The 7,325-nt window shown below is 51.6% G+C and overlaps 1 pseudogene; it reads left to right on the forward strand.

The window, feature by feature from the left end:
- The first annotated feature begins 1,959 nt into the window (after positions 1–1,959).
- On the forward strand, positions 1,960–2,709 carry LOC149868602 (uncharacterized; annotated as a pseudogene).
- The last annotated feature ends 4,616 nt before the right edge of the window (positions 2,710–7,325 follow it).

A 7,325-nucleotide genomic window follows, 5' to 3' on the forward strand; every position in this document is an offset into this window, starting at 1 on the left:
GCTAACCCGTGGCCCAGGTGTGCCTCCCCCAGGGCCCAAGGGGGGCCCAGCAGGGAGGTGGCTGTTCTGGCCCTACTTAGGAAGACGGAGGCAAAGAAATCGTTAAACATGTTAGCTTTGCCGTCCGGTGTGACGACCAAATTTCCCAACGCGTCCTGCAAGGGTCCCACATTACCCAGGACCTTCTTTTTACCCCCTATGTATTTAAAAAAGGACTTCTTATTGTCCTTAATCTGAGTAGCTATTCCCAGTTCCATCTCTGCTTTGGCCTTCCTAACTACCCCTCTACATCCCCGAGCAACTGCAGAATAGTTCTCCCTGGTGATGACCCCTTCTTTCCATTGGGTGTAAGCCTCCTTTTTAGCAAGGAGACATTCCCAGATGCTTTTGGTGAGCCATGGAGGCTTTTGTGCTCTCCTGCTCCCTTTGACCCTCATTGGGATTACCTCCTCTGGGCTTGGAGGATCATCTCCTTAAGGAGCGACCACTCTCCTTGGACACCTGGCTCCCCTCCCCTCCGGGACCTCAGCGCTTCTCCAGCTATCCTCCTTAGCTTGCTGAAGTTTGCCCCTTCTAAAGTCTAGGGCTGCTGGCTTACTGCATGCACTTGCCACCTTGCGCTGGATGGTAAATTCCAGCAGGCGATGATCGCTGTCGCCCAGGTGGTCAAGGACCTGCAGCCCCCTCAGCAGGTCATCACCCGTGACCAGCACTAGGTCTAACAAGGCGTCTCCCCTGGTGGGGCTGTGCACCTCCTGGGTTAGATGGAGGTCCTGCACTCTGGCAAAGAACCTATGTGAGCGTTCAGTCTGATGTTTCCTCTGCCCTCATCTTCCCCTTCCCTCGATGAGCCTAGTTTAAAGCCCGATGGAGGAGGTCCGCCAACCTAGAAGAGAACACATGCTTACCTTTAGGGGAAAGGTGGAGCCATCCCAGCATGTCTCTTGTCGTGATGTGCCGGTCATGGCTGAGGAAGTCAAAGCCCTCCTCGAAGCACCATTCCTGTAGCTGCCAGTTGGTCTCCGCGATGCACTTTTCATGCCAACTGCCTCATGCACTTACTGTCAGGATAGAAGAGAAAACCGCCTGTGCGCCCATTTCCTTCAGCACGCACCCCAGAGCGTGGTAGTTGTCCATCAGGCAATCAGGGTTGCTCCTGGCCGCATCATTAGTGCCCACATGGACTAGGACCATGGGGTAATAATCGGTGGCATGGGGACCTTGGTGCCAGAGAGGGCACAATGTTCAGGGGTGCACTGACCCCAGCCCTGAGAAGGGGAGCAGAGGATTGGAAGGGGTCCAGGCAAGGCCGAGGCCTCCTGAGCCCTAATGCAAGAAGCCCCAGAGCGGGCAGTTGCGGGACCAGCCAGAGAGTGCCCGCAACGGTGCAGGCTGCGGGACAAGCCAGAGAGTGCCCACAAGGGCACAGAAAGGGAAATCAACCAAACAATGTCAGGTGCATCTGTGAGGCTTGGGGCGTGGTACAGGGGTGGTTGGAGCCACACATAGCCCATAAGGGTGGGGTGCACCGAGTCAAACAATACAGAACAGGGGCCAGGATACATCAGAGCACCATGTCCAAGGGGAAAAAAGGGAGCCTCCCTTATAAATAATTAACATCAAAGACCTGGTGGGTGAGAACGAGGGTGCTTTAACACAAACTTGGCATGGTAGGGGGCATTAGGAGAGATCACGGCTGCTCCTAGGACCCCATGCCATTACAAATTGGTGCATTGGCTGGGAAAATGGCCATGCACAGGGGAGGAACCTGTGTCTCTGAAAAGGGAAACAAACCCAGGGGCTAGAATAGAGCGACAGATAGTTTGGTAGGAAGGCAGTCTTACCACAGCTTGCTATATTGGGCTGAGGAAGGATATCCATTGCCCAGAATTTGGGAGCAAGACTGAGGCCCTGACCCAGGAAGACAAGGCCATGGTAGTTATGGCTTAGGAAGGAAATATGGGAGGCCAGGGACAGGAAAACTTTGCCTGGCAACTGAGGATGGACGAGATGAAGGAAAAACTGACCTGATTGGAGTGGCAGCTAGGACTAGCAAAAGCCCAGAAAGAGAGAGCAGAGGCGAAGGCTGCAGCATTAGAGCAACAGGTACAGTCGGGTAAGAAAGAGGGAAGAACGAAAGAAATCAGGTGCCTAATGGCAGCACAGGCAGAGAAAACTCAAATAATTGAACAGCTTATTTCCTAAGAGGCTCAGAAGAGTCAGGAGAGAGAAGAGAAGCTGCAGAAGATGCAGCAGGAAATGACAGCGTGGATGGCACGGTCTCCAGAGGCCTGCACACCTCAGGCAGGGGAACAGCAGGAGATGCAGCAGAAGCTGGAAGTGGCCAGAGGCCTAATAGGAGTCCTACAAAAGGAAGTCAACAGCCAAGTGGACCAAATAGAAGGCCTGCATGAGGACCTGGAGAGATGTTTGGGGGCTGAACATTTGGTTGAACAGCTGCAGGAAAATCTGAGCGAAACCCGTACCAAAACTGAGGAAAATAGCAAGGTGATCACATGGGAGATGGAAAAGGTAAAAGCTTTCATGATAAATTATGAGGTGCTGCGTGATCAAAACCTGTCCCTTGAAAGGGAGCTAGAGGACTGGGAGAGAGAGAACAATGGGTTAAGGTTTCAGTTACAGAGTGTGGAGGCAGAAAAAGACCACCTTGGAGAGTGGATCCGGCTAACTACAGGCCCATTAGCCTGACTTCTATCCTGGGGAAGATCTTAGAAAAGTTTATTAAGGAGGCCATCCTTGAGGGACTGGCCCAGGCTAACATTCTAAGGGACAGCCAGCACGGGTTTGTTGCGGGTAGGTCTTGTTTGACCAATCTCATTTCCTTCTATGACCAGGTGACCTATCACCTGGACAAGGGAGAAGAGATTGATGTCATATATCTTGACTTCAAAAAAAGCTTTTGATCTGGTATCCCATGATCCCCTCTTGGCCAAACTGCCCAGTTGTGGCCTTGGCTCCACCAGGATCCGCTGGCTGGGATATTGGCTCCGTGGTCGGACCCAGAGGGTTGTAATCGATGGCAGTCACTCATCATGGTGCCCTGTGACCAGTGGGGTCCCTCAAGGCTCTGTTCTGGGACCCATACTGTTCAACATCTTCATTAACGATGTGGACATTGGAGTCAGGAGTGGACTGGCCAAGTTCGCCGATGACACCAAACTTTGGGGCAAAGCATCCATGCCAGAAGATAGGTGGGTGATCCAGGCTGACCTGGACAAGCTCAGCAAATGGGCAGACGAGAACCTCATGGTGTTTAACACCGATAAATGCAAGGTTCTCCACCTTGGGAGGAAAAACCTGCAGCACCCTTATAGGCTCGGCAGTGCTACGTTGGATAGCACTACAGAAGAAAGAGACTTGGGGGTCATCATTGACCAGAAGATGAACATGAGCCTGCAATGCAATGCTGTGGCTAGTAAAGTGACCAAAATGCTGGCGTGCATCCATAGATGCTTCTCGAGCAAATCCCGGGACGTCAGTCTCCCCTTGTACTCGGCCTTGGTGAGGCCGCAGCTGGAGTACTGCGTCCAGTTTTGGGCTCCACAATTCAAAAAGGATGTGGAGAAGCTTGAGAGAGTCCAGAGGAGAGCCACGGACATGATCAGAGGTCAGGAAAACAGATCTTACGATGACAGGCTGAGAGCAATGGGACTCTTTACCCTGGAAAAGCGCAGGCTCAGGGGTGATCTGATGGCCACCTATAAGTTTATCAGGGGTGACCACCAGGATCTGGGGGAACGTCTGTTCACCAGAGCGCCCCATGGGATGACGAGGTCGAACGGTCACAAACTCCTGCAAGACCGTTTCAGGCTGGACATAAGGAAGAATTTCTTTACTGTCCGAGCCCCCAAGGTCTGGAACAGTCTGCCAGCGGAGGTGGTTCAAGCACCTACATTGAACACCTTCAAGAGTAAACTGGATGCTTATCTTGCTGGGATCCTATGACCCCAGCTGACTTCCTGCCCTTTGGGCAGGGGGCTGGACTCGATGATCTCCCGAGGTCCCTTCCAGCCCAAATGTCTATGAAATCTATGAAATCTGTGAAACAGGCACAGTCGCTTAAAACCCACCTAAAAGATAGCCAGGCTAAAGAAGTAAGCATAAATGCAGAAAAAGAACAGTTATGGTTTGAAATGCAAACTGTGAGGAAAGAGATGCAGGGGTTGGAGGCTGACAATAAGAGGCTGCAAGAGGCAAATAACCAGATAGCCATGAAAATCCGAGAACTGAAGGAAGTTGAGAGGTCAGAAGAGAAGGTAACAGCAGGACAAGAACTGCAGACCATAAAGAACACGGACACACTAAGGGAAAGGCTGGAGGTTCTTGCAGGGTATGTGAGAGCCGGTAAGTCTGAATTCCATGAGAGGGAGGTACTTAGAGTCCTTAAAGCAGGCAGAGGCACAAGTTGAGAACACCCGGTCTAGATTTATGCAATGCCTAGAGTTGGAGGAGCTTCCCAATGTCAAGAGTCCAGAGGGTTCTAGAGAGGAAGCTGGGCCAGGACAGCTGGGGAGAAGCATCAGGGAGGAAAGTCCCATAGAACAAAAACTGGGGGCCTTGCATAGAGAAGCCCAGTCAGCCCTTCTAGAATACTTGGACCTGAGATGGGACCAGTGGCAGAATCGCCACACACAAGAAATAAGCCAGCTAAGACACCAGCTGAGGGAACTATCCCTATTGCAGGGCAAGGGAGGAAGAGCAGTGCCTAGTCAAGGGCAGCTAGACGTGGCTGACTTAATAGAGGTAGGAGCAGCAAGGAAGGATGAACGGATGTCCTCTAGTAGGGAGACCTCCTGCTCAATTTACCAGCACTGTGCACAGACAGTCCTGGGCCTAGGGCAACAGGAGCCAAAGACAGGCTCCACGAAAAGGGGAGCAATTCAGCCCAGAAAGGAAGATAGAGCCAAGGCATGTGAGGTGAGGAGGAGGGAACAATCAACCAAAAGGGGATCAGAGCCCAAGAAAAGACCACAGCTCTATTTGAGTAGCATCCCCAGACAGACCAGGTGGAGGACACAAAGAAAGATCATTTGAAGAAAAAGTTGGAGGAGTGGCGTACATCAAAATCTATAAGGGGCCAGGAGGGAGATCTGCTGGTCAAGGAAAAGTGGAGTTTTGGAGAGAAGAGGATGCCCAGAAAGCGTTAAGTCAGGAGTGGGAGATCTGGGGAAGGCTCCAAGACCTTCAGGGAGACTGAGAGAGACAAGAAACCCTACAATTTACCTGGAGACAGAGACCCAGATGTGTAGGAAGGGAACATAGAGGGGCTAGAGAAGAGAGGGAGAAGAAATCCCAAAAAGTAGGCAGGAGCTTAGCTGGCAAAGGGTGCTACTTACCAAGGTTAGCTAATGTAGGGGGACTACCTGTGGTGGGTAATTCCCAACAAATCCCACACGGTGTGCCTTGGGTAAAAGGTGAGTAGGAGGCGCTTGAAAACCTCTGCCTCCGGTATCTGAGTTGCTGGGTGCCTAAAGAAAGGCCAGGAGAAGAGCCCTAGAAGGACGCAACACCTCGCAAAAATGAAGATTGGCCCCGGTGAGTCTTGATCTTAAGGAGGAAGGTGTGTCGCAGGGCACCTCAGTGCTCTGCTCCTATAAAGACGTACAGGTGCCGGTTGCTGGGGCAACCGCAGTTGGTCAGCTGACTGGAAGGGGGCAGGGTCTGACCTATATATAAATCTAGGCTGAGGCCAGGTAGGCAGTTCCCTGCCAGCAGCTAAAGGGGTGGGAATTCTGTCGGAGCAATGAGAAGGAAGAGCCCAGGAAACACGAGCAGTTGCTATGGGTGAGAGAGGGAAAAACTCTGTCATGGACTTGAATATGGTTATAGCCAAAGGGTTTGAATTTATGTTGTAGCCAAGAGGCTAGAGTCTCTGTTTACTGGTTAAGACTGGAGGACCGGATGAGGCTATTAGGGGTTGGAGGAGGCCTCATAGGGGCTCCACAGTAGCGTGGGGACCCTGGTGCCAGAGAGGGCACAACATTCAGGGGTGCACTGACTCCAGCCCTGAGAAGGGGAGCAGAGGATTGGAAGGGGGCCAGGTAAGGCTGAGGCCGCCTGAGCCCTAATGCGAGAAGCCCCAGAGCGGGCAGTTATGGGACAAGCCAGAGAGCGTCCATGGGGTGCGGGAAGGGAAATCGACCAAACGACATTGGGTACATCTGCAAGGCTTGGGGCGTGGTACAGGGGTGGTTGGAGCCACATATAGCCCATAAGGCTGGGGTGCACCAAGTCAAACAATACAGAACAGGGGCCAGGATACATCAGAGCACCATGTCCAAGGGGAAAAAAGGCAGCCTCCCTTATAAATAATTAACATCAAAGACATGGTGGGCAAGAACCATGCTTTAACACGAACTTGGCATGGTAGGGGGCGTTAGGGGAGATCATGGCCACTCCTAGTACCCTGCGCCATGACAAAGGTGCAGGAACAAACCATTCCAATGTGCAGGAACAAAGCATTCCGATGTGCAGGTAGAATAGCAAATATAGCAGACAGCTGGCTTGGCTTAGCAGAGAACTCTTTGGTTAGTTTAAACACAAAAAGGAAGCTTACAAGAAGTGGAAGCTTGGGATAGATGATAAGGGAAAAGTATAGGGATATTGCTTGGGTATGCAGGGATGTTGTCAGGAAGGCCAAAGCACAACTGGTATTGCAGCTAGCAAGGGACATGAAGGGTAACAAGAAGAGTTTCTACAAGTATGTTAGCAATAAAAGGGGGATCAGGGAAAATGTAGGTCCCTCATTGAATGGGTGAGGAAACCTAGTGACACATGAAGAGGAAAAAGCTTTTGATGTTTTTTTTACTTTGGTCTTCATAGGCAAGGTGAGCTCCCAGACTACTGCACTGGGCAGCACAATATGGGGAGAAGGTGAGCAGCCCTCAGTGGTGAAAGAACAGGTTAGGGACTTTGTACAAAAGCTGGGTATGTACAAATCCATGGGTGTGTCCACACATGCAACCACATGTGCTTGCAGCAGCTCAAATAGAAGCAGTGCAAATTTGAGCTGGGGCTTTTTGCACGTGCTCAGACATGTATTTTGTTGTTGTGCAAATTGTGCCACTTAGGGCAAAAAAAACCCTGCCTGGCTCCTTCTGGATCTGCAGCCAGGGGGAGCTAGAGCCCAGGGCCAGCACCTGTGCTGTCCTCAGCAATATAAAAAGCTGCCCTGATAAGTAGTTCAGGGCTACTAGCTCTCAGGAGCTTCTGGGGACCAGCCAATTGGCACCTGGGGACACTATCCCTTGTGCCAGCTGGACTGCTGAAGTAACTGTGAGAGTTCCTTGCACTGTCTACCCACT

Source organism: Crocodylus siamensis, chromosome 3, assembly GCF_052110815.1.
Source record: "Crocodylus siamensis isolate JL-2025a chromosome 3, ASM5211081v1, whole genome shotgun sequence".
In the NCBI taxonomy this organism is placed as follows: Eukaryota; Metazoa; Chordata; order Crocodylia; family Crocodylidae; genus Crocodylus; species Crocodylus siamensis.